General features: G+C 50.4%; 1 protein-coding gene across 1 annotated transcript in view; it reads left to right on the forward strand.

Moving 5' to 3' along the window:
* The window catches only part of p2rx2 (purinergic receptor P2X, ligand-gated ion channel, 2), a 130752-nt gene that overhangs the window by 107485 nt on the left and 8370 nt on the right, over positions 1–14897 (forward strand). The window lies entirely within an intron of this gene.

The following is a 14897-nucleotide window of genomic DNA, read 5'->3' on the forward strand; positions in this document are numbered from 1 at the left end:
CTACCTCCACCTGCTGTACTGGTACGGCTGTGTTTTGCGCACCAGTGAGTGTACCAGAAGCCTCATCACTAAAGTGCCCAACCGAGGTGAGTGTCTCTGCGATGGTGGAGGGTGTTGGAGAAAGCAGTGGCGTTGTGTCGTGAGCATCTTCTGACCCACAGTCCATGGTCCCCTGGGGTGGTGGTTCGTGTCCACCCATCCGCTGTGTGTCACTGTCCTGTCTTTCGGTGTCATGTGTATCGGTGTCCCAGGTAGGGGTGTCTTGGATAGTGGTGTCCCGGGTAGGGCTGTCCTGGGCAGGGGAGTCCTGGGTAGGGGTGTCCTGGGTAGGGCTGTCCTGGGTAGGGGAGTCCTGGGTAGGGGTGTCCTGGGTAGGGGAGTCCTGGGTAGGGCTGTCCCGGGTAGGGCTGTCCTGGGCAGGGGAGTCCTGGGTAGGGGTGTCCTGGGTAGGGCTGTCCTGGGTAGGGGTGTCCTGGGTAGGGCTGTCCTGGGTAGGGCTGTCCTGGGTAGGGGTGTCCTGGGTAGGGCTGTCCTGGGTAGGGGTGTCCTGGGTAGGGGTGTCCTGGGTAGGGGTGTCCTGGGTAGGGCTGTCCTGGGTAGGGGTGTCCTGGGTAGGGGTGTCCTGGGTAGGGCTGTCCTGGGTAGGGCTGTCCTGGGTAGGGGTGCCCTGGGTAGGGGTGTCTGGGTAGGGGTGTCCCGGGTAGGGGTGTCCTGGGTAGGAGTGTCCTGGGTAGGGCTGTCCTGGGTAGGGGTGTCCTGGGTAGGAGTGTCCTGGGAAGGAGTGTCCTGGGTAGGAATGTCCTGGGTAGGGCTGTCCTGGGTAGGGGTGCCCTGGGTAGGAGTGTCCTGGGTAGGGGTGTCCTGGGTAGTGGTGTCCTGGGTAGGGGTGTCCTGGGTAGGAGTGTCCTGGGTAGGGCTGTCCTGGGTAGGGCTGTCCTGGGTAGGGCTGTCCTGGGTAGGGCTGTCCTGGGTAGGGGTGTCCTGGGTAGGGGTGTCCTGGGTAGGAGTGTCCTGGGTAGGGCTGTCCCGGGTAGGGCTGTCCCGGGTAGGAGTGTCCTGGGTAGGAGTGTCCTGGGTAGGGCTGTCCTGGGTAGGGGTGTTCTGGGTAGGAGTGTCCTGGGTAGGGGTGTCCTGGGTAGGGGAGTCCTGGGTAGGGCTGTCCTGGGTAGGGCTGTCCTGGGTAGGGCTGTCCTGGGTAAGAGTGTCCTGGGTAGGGGAGTCCTGGGTAGGGCTGTCCTGGGTAGGGCTGTCCTGGGTAGGGCTGTCCTGGGTAAGAGTGTCCTGGGTAGGGGTGTCCTGGGCAGGGCTGTCCTGGGTAGGGGTGTCCTGGGCAGGGCTTTCCTGGGTAGGAGTGTCCTGGGTAGGGGTGCCCTGGGTAGGGGTGTCCTGGGTAGGGGTGTCCTGGGTAGGGGTGTCCTGGGTAGGGGTGTCCCGGGTAGGGGTGTCCTGGGTAGGGGTGTCCTGGGTAGGGGTGTCCTGGGTAGGGGTGCCCTGGGTAGGGGTGTCCTGGGTAGGAGTGTCCTGGGTAGGGGTGCCCTGGGTAGGGGTGTCCTGGGTAGGGGTGTCCTGGGTAGGGGTGTCCTGGGTAGGGGTGCCCTGGGTAGGGGTGTCCTGGGTAGGGGTGTCCTCGGTAGGGCTGTCCTGGGTACGGCTGCCCTGGGCAGGGGTGTCCTGGGTAGGGCTGGGTAGGGGTGTCCTGGGTAGGGGTGTCCTGGGTAGGGCTGGGTAGTGGTGTCCCGGGTAGGGGTGTCCTGGGTAGGCGTGTCCTGGGTAGGGGTGTCCTGGGTAGTGGTGTCCTGGGTAGGAGTGTCCTGGGTAGGGCTGGGTAGTGGTGTCCTGGGTAGGGGTGTCCTGGGTAGGCGTGTCCTGGGTAGGGGTGTCCTGGGTAGTGGTGTCCTGGGTAGGGGTGTCCTGGGCAGGGCTGTCCTGGGTAGGGGTGTCCTGGCTCGGATGCGACAGGGGCCTGTGGCTGCCCCCCTCCTTGTTGGGTTCACACGCCTGCGCTGCCGCACTCGCACGAGACGGGTGCATCGTCTCCGTGTTGCTCTGGGCCTGTCCCTGTATCGTGGTCGCCCTGGGGCGTCGTGTGTGCGTCGCATGCCAGAGGGGCCGGGTCTCTCCCTGTCTCGTGGCCGCCCTGGGGCATCCTGCAGGAGGTCGGCATCCGCGGGGACAGGTGCCTCGACGTTTGGTCCTGCAATACACAATACAGCAGCATGGTTAGACACGCGGGCGGTGATCAGGGGGTATGGGGGAGGAGGGAAATGGGGGAGAGGGGGTATGGTGGAGGAGGGATATGGGGGAGGGGGGATATGGGGGAGAGAGGATATGGGGGAGGGGGGATATGGGGAGGGGGATATGGGGGAGGGGGGATATGGGGGAGAGGGGATATGGGGAAGTGGGATATGGGGAGGGGGATATGGGGGAGGGGGGATATGCAAAATATGGGGGAGGGGGATATGGGGGGGAATGGGGACGGGCCTCGGGGGTCTCACTTGGTGGTGCGCCCCCGACCTCTGCATCGGCAACCACCCGGTCCTTGGGTCCGCCTGCCAGTTCCAGGTCCCTCTCCTCATGAACGGTGTGTGGTCTCTCATCAGCTGTGCCCCCTCAGGTCCTCTCACGCTCCCTGTTGTTGTGTGCGCACTTCTCCTGTGGGGGGGTGGGCGGGTGGGTGGCAGGGATAAAGGGCAACAGTGTTAGGCAGGGATATACATGCAGGCCAGCGGCTGTGCGTATATTGGCATAGGTACGCAGCACATTAGGGTTAGGGTTGGTTGCACCTGGGGGTGTGCTGTACATCAGGGGCGTGGGTACTCACCCTGGCTGCCCTGACGAGGTCATTCACCTTCTTGTGGCATTGTGCGCCTGTCCTTGGTGTTGCAGCCACAGCGCTGACAGCCTCTGCCACCTCCCTCCACAGGCGCTGGTTGAGGCGTGGTGCGACCCTGTGGCCGTGTCCGGGGTACAGGGCCTTCCTCCTCTGCTCTACTGCGTCGAGGAGCGCCTCGATGTCGCGCTCCTGGAACCTCGGGGCTGCGCGGCTGGCGGCCATCTTGTCGGATCTCCGGGGGGGGGGGGGCGCGTCTTTTGTGATGTGGGTGGCGCCATCGCGATGGCATCACGCCGCTATGAGCCCATTCTGGGCTGGAGAATTTGCGCCGTTTGGAGGGGTCCGACGCCAGAGTGATCCGCACCGTTTCTGGGTCCCGGGTCCCGGCCATCATGCCGATTATCGGGGAATCCCGCCCAAAGTGTCATTGAATAACGGTGGGAACTGCAGTGGGAAAGCTCCCTGAAAAACCCGCCACAAAAGAACAGGGGGCGCGATTGTCCGCAAATGCGGAGAGTCATGAAGGCTGCCGTGAAACTGGCCGTGTTTCACGGCAGCCTCCGCGCCCCCTCCCGGGACCCGATTCTGCTCCCTGGTCGGGCCTAGCAGCGGGGCCCCGTGAACCTCGGCATCGCGGGCTTAACGAATTTCGCTAAACCCGTGCGCCAAAGTTAGCGACGGCTGACGCGCACGATGACGTCAGCCGCGCATGCGCGGATTGGACGGCTCCAACACGCGCATGCGCGGATGACGTCATCACCCAGACACATCAAACCCGCGCATGCGCGGGCCGTTGTGCCCCTCAGCGGCCCCGCGGACTGATCCTGCGGGGTGGCGGAGGAACAAAGAGTGCGTGGGGTTCGGCACCGATCGCGGGCCCATGCCACCCTTGGCACGGCCGTGGTGCGGCCGTGCCAATCGGTGCCATGGTTCTCGAGAACGGCACTTTGCGGCCGTTTTCACGAACTGTGAGAGCAGGTGTGTTGGAGTTTGTGAAAACGGCCGTAAAGGCCTGGGAAATCGGCCCATCGGATAGGGGGAATCGCTGCTCGCCATAAAAAAACGGCGAGCAGCGATTCGTGTCGTGGGGCGGCCATGGGGGGGGGGAGAATAGCGGGAGGTCGGGAAAAATGTCGGGAAGGCCCTCCCGCTATTCTCCGACCCGTCGTGGGCAGCGGAGAATCGTGCCCTTAGAATTTTTTGGGGAGAATCGGGCCCCTACGCTGGAATTCTCTGAAAATGGGGCTATGTTCCCATGCCTGCGAGGAAACGGGCGCGAATCACTCTGGTCTTTTAAGTCCAGAGTGATTCTTCGTTTTGAAGGAGGCTTGCAGGGCCCCGGAGTAGTCCTCGCAACTCCGGCTGCCAATAAGGGGGTCTGCACTTCTGGCGGTGGCCCCGCGCAACATGGTGGGCTCACACAGCGGGCAATCCCCAACAATATAAGCCCCCCCCCGATCGCACGCGCCCGCCGATCGGTGGCCCCCGAATGCAAGCTTGGTCGTCCTGGAGGCCCACCCAGTGACGGATCCCCCCGCCCCCCCACCAGGGTTGCCACGGACTGGGTCCGCAGCCGCCACTCCGTGTGCCCGCCAGGTGGAACCATGAGTGAACCACGCCGGCAGGAACTTGGCCAGCTGCCGGCGAAGAATCGCTGCGGGGGCTCCTTTCAATGGCTCCCAACCAGCGCGACTGGTGGCGATTTTCCGGTCCACAGAGAATCGGGAAGACGTCGGACCCGATCACGGGTTTGACGCCCCATTCTCCGCCCCCGCACTGAGCGCGATTTCGGTGGGGAGGATCAGAGAATCCTGCCCCTAGTCTCCCCAATGCAGTTAGAGGAAGGTGAAATTTGCCTCTTGAACGTGAACCTAACATCTATATAATTTCATCCTGATTTGATGGTTCCAGACAGACAGCAGAGTAAAAGAGTCAGATTATTAGATTTATCTATGCCTATACTTATATTAAAATCTTCATTCCCTTTCGCAACCAGATTTGTATTTCATACTTCTTTAAGAAAGTTCATCAACACCGGAATTGTTGAGAGTTTATTTGACCTATCTGGTCTTCAGTCGGAAACGTTTTAACATCTAATCGTACCACTTTTGTACTGCTTTGCCGTGTAGCCAATTAATTTAATTTGGTTTACGCCCACCCAATCCATGCAACAAAGCATCTTTTTAACTTGGATCATGTTACAACTCAATCTTCCTCTCCTTTAGGGAGCAAAAAAATACACTGCCAAAGAAAATGAGACATATTTACAGAGTCAACAATTTTTTTAATATAATACTAGTGGGGATTAAATGCAATGACTGCATTCATACCTCAAGATAATGTTTTGAAATGCCACTGCATGCAGCTTTGTTTGGCACAGATGCCAAAATCCGTGCAGTGATGATCCGTGCACCTGTAACTGGATATCTTAGATGGTCATTAATGGCACCGCCATTTCAGAAAGCTTTGACACAAAACTTTCAGTCTGGCATTTTTCAAGCAACTCCCCCAATGGCTTGTGGGTGTTGCTGTTAACCTCCGTCTAGATTAATTGGACATACTGAATTTTCCCTCTGTGTACCCGAATAGATGACGGAGTATGGCGACTAGAGAATTTTCACAGTAACTTCATTACAGTGTTAATATAAGCCTACTTGTGGCAATAGTAACGATTATTATTATCCAGCTGCAGGTGCAGAGCTTGTCACTGCACACTTTATGCCATCTGTGCAAACTTTTGGTTGTGGGGGTTGGAGGGATGAGCGGTGTGAGTGATGTGGTGATATGCATCACTGTAAATACACAAGGGGTTAATGTAAATACACTACAACTAAGTAAACACTAGAGGGAGCACCAGAGATGTCATGACATGCAGACATACAGCTAATGAACACAGTATAGAACATGACCAATGGGCAGTCAAGACACCCAGAGGTGACACGGGGCATCTCCCTCACTTTCTCTTTCCCTGTTCTAGGACTTGTCCCAATCCCTATTTAATTTTGAGTTACTCTGTGAATCTATTTTAGATTTTGGTGGTTTATTTGTACCTCCTTTAACTTTACTGGCCTGGTTTCTGCCATGTTACATTTGAGGGTGCTGTTTTCACCTTTTTGGGCCTCTGGACCTTCCCCAGCTTTCTGCTGCAGATTTCTGTTGGCTGACTTCGGTCTTTTTTCATTCACTGCTCAGCCAGTTCCTTCCCAAGGAGGACATTCATTCCTGCAATTGGTAGTTCAGGGGCACTTCCAACTGTAACAGGGCCTGAAACAAGGTCACATTCTAGATGAACTATTTGGAGGGGTGCAAACACAGCTTCTCTTCCTCACTAGTCAGTGAGGACTCGGGAGGTAGGTTAAGTGGGACTCGGGGGAGCTGGTGGCAACCATTGCCATTCCATGGGACGGGTCCAGGTTGGCACCCAGCACCCCTTCCTCCCACTCGGTGCTCATAGGATCCTGAGGTTCACCTTAGGATGGACGGGCAGCTGGCTCGAGCCCGGCTGCCCTTTCATCATCTGGCTCTGCCAGCCCTGGCGGTTCCCTATGGTCCGCACCATTGTGTCGCTGCCCTTGGCGATGCTCCTCTGTTACTGGGACATGCTCTGTAGCACCTCGGCCATGCCCATCTGAGAGCAGGACATGTCCCGCAGAACCTCATCAAGGTCATCTTGGTATTGGGTCGCATCTCCCAGCGAGGCAGACATTCTGTTGAGACACTCAGCCATGGCAGCGCTATGCTTCAAAATCTTTCTGGAGAATCGTGCCCAGAGTGTGAGGTCTTAGCCTCATTACACTGGTCAATAGTGCTCTTGATTTAAAAAAAAAAAAATTTAGAGTACCCAATTATTATTTGTTTCCAATTAAGGGGGAATTTAGCATGGCCAATCCACCTAACCTGCACATCTTTTTGGGTTGTGGGTGTGAAACCCATGCAGACATGGGGAGAATGTGCAAACTCCACACTGACAGTGACCCAGGGCCAGGATTTGAACCCGGGTCCTCAGCGCCGCAGTCCCAGTGCTAACTGTGCTGCCCTGTACTCTTGATTCTTAAATACAAGTCTTTCCTTTCACTTTAAAAATTATTTTAACAAAGCAATTAGCAGTTCTATTTATTCAAAAGTGTAAATTTGATCAAATGCTGCCAGCAAAACCCAAAAACACTTTTATTCCCATTGTCATGTTTGGGGCCTCACGGTAGCATGGTGGTTAGCATCAATGCTTCACAGCTCCAGTGGTCCCAGGTTCGATTCCCGGCTGGGTCACTGTCTGTGTGGAGTCTGCACGTCCTCCCCGTGTGTGCGTGGGTTTCCTCCGGTTTCCTCCCACAGTCCAAAGATGTGCGGGTTAGGTGGATTGGCCATGCTAAATTGCCCGTAGTGTAAGGTTAATGGGGGGGTTGTTGGGTTACGGGTATACGGGTTACGTGGGTTTAAGTAGGGTGATCATTGCTCGGCACAACATCGAGGGCCGAAGGGCCTGTTCTGTGCTGTACTGTTCTATGTTCTATGTCACTGAAGGTGGATTGAGGTAATGTTTTCATCGCCTTTGTCAGCCTGTTTATAAACAATATATTTGTAAAATGATTGGACGGATTTTGATTAAAGATGGTACACAGTAGAGTATGGCTGCAAGGAAGAGCTGATTTGTTTTTGGAAGAGATGCGGACGGAACCATATCTGGATCCTGGAACCTTTGAAAGGATCTGTTAACATTGGAAGATAAAATGACTAAACTTTTAAAGAATATTGGGGTTGCTCTATTAAGACTGCTATTGATTGTTTTAGAATATTGTGGATTGTTTCAGCTGCTGTGGTACAATTCGTCACAGCTGTCAACAATATGTGAGTAGTTTTTAGAGCAGGTTGTTGGATGTGGATTGGCCTGATTCCTCCTCAGGGCGATAATAAAAAAATATGATTTTTTTCAACGTTGCAGGAAGAGATGTGCAATTGTAATAACGTTGGTGGAGCAACACGCTCTGAGTGACCGCTTCACTTGTTTCCCGAAGGTGAAACATTGTGTGGTGTTAACCAGCCATCGATGCCAGTGTCAGCGTTTGCAGCTGCTAAATTAATGCAAATTGCAACAAGTTACATTGAAAGTGGAGAAAATAAACAACTTCTGCCTCCCCTGCGGGCGAAAAGCAAACGAGTTTCTCCAGTCAGTTTCACTGAGCTTTAAAGCAAAGTTTCTGGAAACTTTGGTCTATTCAACTCCCGATATTGATGTTGCTCAATAGTTTCAATAGACTCCTGATGCCAGAATACTGCACAGTGGTTTCCATACTGTTCACCATAAATGCAGAGAGGACAAGCAGCATGTCAAGTGAGAATAAGCAGAGGAAGCACACTCGAGAGGGATAGCAGAGGGATTTCAGAGTGAAAGAACAAGCCAAAGGAGTCGATGATACAAGCGAGAGAGAGGGAATGTGAGGGTCTGCCATTAGAAAATGTCTCCTGTGTACCCTTCCAGAGATGTCTTGTAGCCAATGAGAGTTTGGGAACTTCTGCAGTTAACAATTTCTTAGTAAAAAAAAATTATATTAAAACATATCAGAGTTCTCATGCTCAAAAGGACCAACTTAATTTTAAAAGTTTAATTGAAGGCCTGCCTGTAAATGGATACAGAGACTTGGAATGATGATTAGTTTGTTCTGGAGTGTAGCCAGTTTTGTGGGCGGGGTCAGTTTCAGACACATAATTTCTGAAACAAATACAAGAGATTGTGGAAATTTGAATTGCAATGGATATAATCTAAGTTTGAAATTCTACAATCTTTTGCACTGATTTGAGTGATTTTAAGCAAAATATTCCAGAAATAACAGGCCAATTTACCTTCCATCTCATGGTGTCCATTTCTCCTTTAAAAATCCTATGGCGCTGCCCTAAAATTTATACATTACGTCAACAACTTGTATGGCACAGGGGCACAGTGGTTAGCACTGCTGCCTCACAGTGCCAGAAATCCAGGTTCAATTCCTGTCTTGGGTGACTGTGTGGAGTTTGCACTTTCTCCCCACATCTGCGTGTGTTGTCTCCGGGTGCTCCGGTTTCCTCCCACAGTCCAAAGATGTGCAGGTCAGATGGATTGGCCGTGCTAAATTGCCCCTCAGTATCCAAAGGTTAGGTAGGGGTCAGGGATAGTGCAGGTGAGTGGGCCTAGGTAGGGTGCTCCTTCGGAGTGTTGGAATAGACTTGATGGGCCGAATGGCCTCCTTCTGTACTGTAGGGATTCTATGATTCACAGGGCAAGGCTGAATGACATTGTCACAATTTCCTTATTCCACTCCTTGGATCCTAACTCTGAATCATCTGGCAGGCCCAAGGGAAAAGACAAGGGATAAAGATTAAGCAGTAACTGGTATGCCAAGTACCTGTCAGCTCATTTTTCTTGTTGTGCAATGAGTGATGTTCAATTCCTGATGTGGTTGCAGTGAAATCAAAATCAACTACACACTGTTAGCTTTAATGAGGTCTTCACATCCTGATTTTCTGATTCGGTAAATTGTATTGCCCTAGGATTTACAGAGGGAATCTGAAATATTGAGGGTGCAGGCAGGTATGGCTGTGGGGCCTCCTGTGGGGTTGTATCCTTCTCATATATACATTAATCTCCTCCAAAGAGAAACGGGATATATAGTGGACATGAGAAGAAGAGCTTTCAGTCTGCAGCATAAATGAGTCTGGTACCCATACTTGGTACAATAATATGAGCACACACCAAACTATTAATAGATGGTAATATTAATATTATTAATAATACTATTAATAGTGGTGTGATAGAATGCATCATGTGCTGCCTCAAAGCCTACAATTTAAAAGTATAATTAAGAGTGAAATCATTGAAATGAAATAGTTTCATTCTATAACTTTTTATTATTGAAAACGCAAAGCTTCATAGAAACGCAGAGAAAGATTCACACCAAAGAAAGCCATAACTTTATGATGGTTAAATATAGATATTAAACTTTAAGCGCAGTATGGTGACACAGTGTTTAGAACTGCTGCCTCACAGCACCAGGGATACAGGTTCGATTCCGGCCTTAGGTGACTGTGTGAAATATGCACATTCTCCCCGTGTCTGCGTGCGTTTCTTCCGGATGCTACAGTTTTCTCCCATAGTCCAAAGATGTGCAGGTTAGGTGGGGTGGCCATGATTAATTGTACTCAAAAATGTCAGATGGGGTAAGGGGGATAGGACGTGGCCATGATTAGGATACTCTTCCAGAGAATCAGTGCAGGCTTGATGGGCTGAATGGCCTCCTTCTGCACTCTAGGGATTCAATGATTCACCACATGGTGTAGTATTAAACTTTACAGATCAAAGTCACCTGGTGTGGATTGAGTAACTAATTTTTAGCTCGAGTCACAAAAGGCATTCCATCGGCTGAATTATCTCTGATTGGAAAACTTGAAAAACAGTACTCTAGTCTAGAATCACACCTTTACCATTAACTCTTAAAGCAATGAAAGCTAATCCAGATGCAGCAAGCATTATCCTACTGATTGAAACCGTCATGAAAAGCAAGGTGACCTACCTACTGCGAATGTCATCAAAATATCATCTTAGCTCTGCTGAATAAAGGCTATTTCCAATCAGTTGCACAAAAAATTAGCCTTACTCTTCCAGACACAGTTTAAAAACCCTTATCCTGCAATTTATACATTACGGCACAACTTTCATTTCTTTTGTGCCTTCAATTTAGTAAACCATCCCACAGTGGTTCACAGGAGTATTATCAATTAAGGTTTGACACCAAACCATATAGGGACTTATTGGAACTGATGACTGAAAACATAGCCAAAGAGGTATGTTTTAAGGAGCATTGTAAATGAGGGGGAAATGGTAGATAAACAGAGGTTTAGGAAGAGAATTCCAGAGTTTTAGGTCCAGGCAGCAGAAGACATGAAACCAGAGGTAGAGTGACTTAAATTCTGCAAAAAAAGGCAGAGTTGGAGGAGCTCAGGATCCTGGATGCCAGAGAAGCTTGGAATAAATCAGAGACAAGGCAATCGAGATTATGGACCATACCAGGGGGACTGATCAGAGTGACAGAAAACAATTGGTTTAATGAGCACAGAGGCATTAAATGTTGAGATGGGTGTGTGATTGTACACAAGTAAACTTTACTGAAAAATGAGTAATTCCATACAACAGCACAGCTAAAACTACTCCTTGACAGAATAAAGAATGATTCTATAAAGAGTCAAATGAGGTAATACTTAGTTCACTGAATAAACTAGAAGTCCGATCATTATACAGCGGGCAAACTTTAACCTAGTGATTAAACAAATCGATGCAGTTATAGCAAACATCCCTCAATCTGCTGAATAAATAGGAACTGTGAATAGTTTCTTTAGTGTCCACAGAGGAGTCTAAAATGGGAGGTGTAAACTATTACAGAGTGCACTTCCGGTCCCAGCCGGGACGACTCATGCTCGACACTCATCTGGGCCAGCTTTTATACTAGAATCCATTTACTCCGCTGATGGGCCCCTGCCCCTCAACGGGGGAGTTTATATTCTACGAGGCTCACGGGGAGGCTAATTGGTCCGTCCCTGTAGGTCTCGCACAGGTTATAAAAGTTTCAAAGAAAGTAACCTTTAACATTAATTATTGGGATAAGGACATCACGAGCAAAGCCAACATTTATCGTCCATCCTTAGAAGTCCTTGAAAAGGTGGTGGTGAACTTTTAAGGCACTGCAGTCAATTGTGGTGTAGGTAATCCCACATTGCTGTTACACGGGGAGTTCTAGGATTTTAACCCATTTACATATGTCCAAGTTAAGGTGGTGTGTGATTAGGGAGGAGAAACTGAAGTTGTTTCTCATGCACCTACGTCTCTCAACTTCCAAGTGGAATTTTGCAGTATCCCATCGGAAACACGTGACTGCCGGATTAACTGGAAGGATGCTCAATTACATTGTCAATAAACTGCCATGAAATATATACAGAAACTCGGGTGAATTACATACACTGATGATCACTAAACTGCTGGTATATCAAATGAATAATAATCGATAGGAATTGCCCAATTATTTACCAGCATTCTGTGTATCGCACTCAGCTATGCTCCTTAGAGTATCTTACTCTAGAGTATCTTAATGTTGACAGATGTGAGGTTATCCATTTTGGTAGGAATAACAACAAAAGGGATTATTATTTAAATGATAAAATATTAAAACATGCTGCTGTGCAGAGAGACCTGGGTGTGCTCATGCATGAGTCGCAAAAAGTTGGTTTTCAGGTGTAACAGGTGATTAAGAAAGCGAATGGAATTTTGTCCTTCATTGCTAGAGGGATGGAGTTTAAGACTAGGGAGGTTATGTTGCAATTGTATAGGGTGTTAGTGAGGCCACACCTGGAGTATTGTGTTCAGTTTTGGTCTCCTTACTTGAGAAAGGACGTACTGGCACTGGAGGGTGTGCAGAGGAGATTCACTAGGTTAATCCCAGAGCTGAAGGGGTTGGATTATGAGGAGAGGTTGAGTAGACTGGAACTGTACGCGTTGGAATTTAGAAGGATGATGGGGGATCTTATAGAAACATTTAAAATTATGAAGGGAATAGATAGGATAGATGCGGGCAGGTTGTTTCCACTGGCGGGTGGAAGCAGAACTAGGGGGCATAGCCTCAAAATAAGGGGAAGTAGATTTAGGACTGAGTTTAGGAGGAACATCGTCACCCAAAGAGTTGTGAATCTATGGAATTCCTTGCCCAGTGAAGCAGTTGAGGATCCTTCATTAAATATTTTTAAGATAAAGATAGATAGTTTTTTTGAAGAATAAAGGAATTAAGGGTTATGGTGTTCAGGCCGGAAAGTGGAGCTGAGTCCACAAAAGATCAGCCATGATCTCATTGAATGGCGGAGCAAGCTCGAGGGGCCATACAGCCTATTCCTGCTCCTAGTTCTTTTGTTCTTACACATTCATCAAGAAATGTATCTAGTCTTGCCATATTACCAACAATAGAAGACAGAATATCAACATCTCTATGTTTTTCCTTTTCTTCATGGACAGTCATTTTTTTTAAATTTAGAGTACCCAATTATTTTTTTCCACTGAAGGAGCAATTTAGCGTGGCCAATCCACCTAACCTGCACATCTTTAGGTTGTGGGGGTGAAACCCACACACAAATGGGGAGAATGTGCAAACTCCACATGGACAGTAATCCAGGGCCGGGATCGAACCCAGGTCCTCAGCGCCGCAGTCCCAGTGCTAACCACTGTGCCGCATGCTGCCCAATTCATCGACAGTCATGATCACACCACAAACCTTCTGTGGTCAAGATAATAGCGGTTTCTGGACCCTCAACTAATATGTTTGTATAAGGTCTATGACAAAAGTTCTGTTTTCTATTCCACATCCTTTTCTGAAGGTCAGGCGCAAAGCAAAGCTAAAATATCTCAGAGAATTAGCTTCATTGAGAATTTGGAGGCAGTTTCGCCAACATTCGGTTTGGGGGCAGGGTCAAGGGCAATGCCGATTCGGGGGAACCACAGATCTGAGCCAGGGAAGTGGGATGGAAATTTTCGGAAATGGGAGGAGAAGGGGATTAAGACACTAAAAGATTTGTTTCTTAGGGATCGGTTTGCAGGATTGAAGGAGCTGGAAGCGAAGTATGGGCTGGAGCAGGGGGAAATGCTTAGATACATGCAGGTTCGAGATTTTGCCAGGAAGGAGATACAGTGCATCCCGTGGAGCCGGCCTCCACATTGCTGGGGGAGGTGCTGACAACAGGGGGACTGGAGAAGGGGGTAGTGTCAGCAGTTTATGGGGCTATTTTGGAAGAGGAGAAGGCACCAATTGAAAGGATCTAAACAAAGTGGGAGGAAGAGTTGGGAGAGGATATGGAGGAGGGATTCTGGTGTGAGGTGCACCGGAGAGTAAATGCCTCCACCTCGTGCGCGAGGTTGGGGCTGATACAGCTGAAGGTGGTATATGGAGCACACCTCACAAGGGTGACGATGAGCCGGCTCTTTGAGTGGGTAGAAGATGTGTGTGAATGGTACCTAAAAAAAACACCTTCCAGTAATCCTCCAGCTTTGGACAGGACCAAAACATATGAACGTGATTTGTGGGGCCCCATCTCCAACATTCCAATTAAGTCAGTGGGCGCAATCGAATGGCCTCGTCGTGCCCAAATCAGTGATGCAATGAGGCCATTAAATCCTGCGAGAGACCTCTCCAATGAGATCTCGTGAGACATCAAGATCTGGACCTCACCCTCGCTCAGCAAGATCCAGATGTGTCTGCACCTGATTCTCCTGAGGCCCGGGAACTATCGGCAGCACCTGGGACCTCACCATGGCGCTGTTTTGCGCTGGCCTTCGGAGGCCCCCAGGTGGTCGGGTTCTGGGCAGGGTGGGACCATGGCACTCCAGTTGGAACCCAGGCCCTTGGCACTGCCAGCTGGGCATCCTGACAGTGCCACCCTGGTACTGCCAGGATGCCCAGGTGGCATTGCCAGGTTGACAGGGCTATCAGGGTGCCACACTGGGTGTGCCAGGGTGCCTGGGTGCAAGCTTGCCAGTGCCAGGAAATGGGCCCGGGAGTGCCCCGCCTTAAGAGGTGGGTGAGGGGGGACCCGGGGACCTCCTAAGAGGTACGTTGGGGCAATGGGGGATTCCGGAGTCCGCAATGGGGTGTCTGAGGGGGTAACAAGATTGGGGTGGCATTTAAAAAGCTGAGCTTGTCAGTGCAGGAAATTAGGTAAGTGCGGCCTCGGTGGGGCGTCCCTCGCCAAGATCTGAGAAAATAACAGAGTTCCATTTGATAGTGCCTGCAGTGCTCAGAATGACTCTGCAATATGCTGGAACAGCTGGAAGACTTGGGGAATATTGGATTCTTAGTATTTGGTAATTTAAGGGTTAAAAGCCTGGGGTTAGAGTGTGTTTGACTGCAGTGGTCATGCTTCTTTAAAAATAATTCTGTTTTGCAGGCCCTGGGTGCTTTTGGCGTCCAGGAAGTGAAATTGACAAAGGAATGTATTTTCAGGCTGGACTAATGGACTGTGGTTTGACTGGGGAAGTCCCTGAGGAGTTAATGTGCTTTGCAGC

Source organism: Scyliorhinus canicula, chromosome 1 (assembly GCF_902713615.1).
Source record: "Scyliorhinus canicula chromosome 1, sScyCan1.1, whole genome shotgun sequence".
Taxonomy (NCBI): Eukaryota; Metazoa; Chordata; class Chondrichthyes; order Carcharhiniformes; family Scyliorhinidae; genus Scyliorhinus; species Scyliorhinus canicula.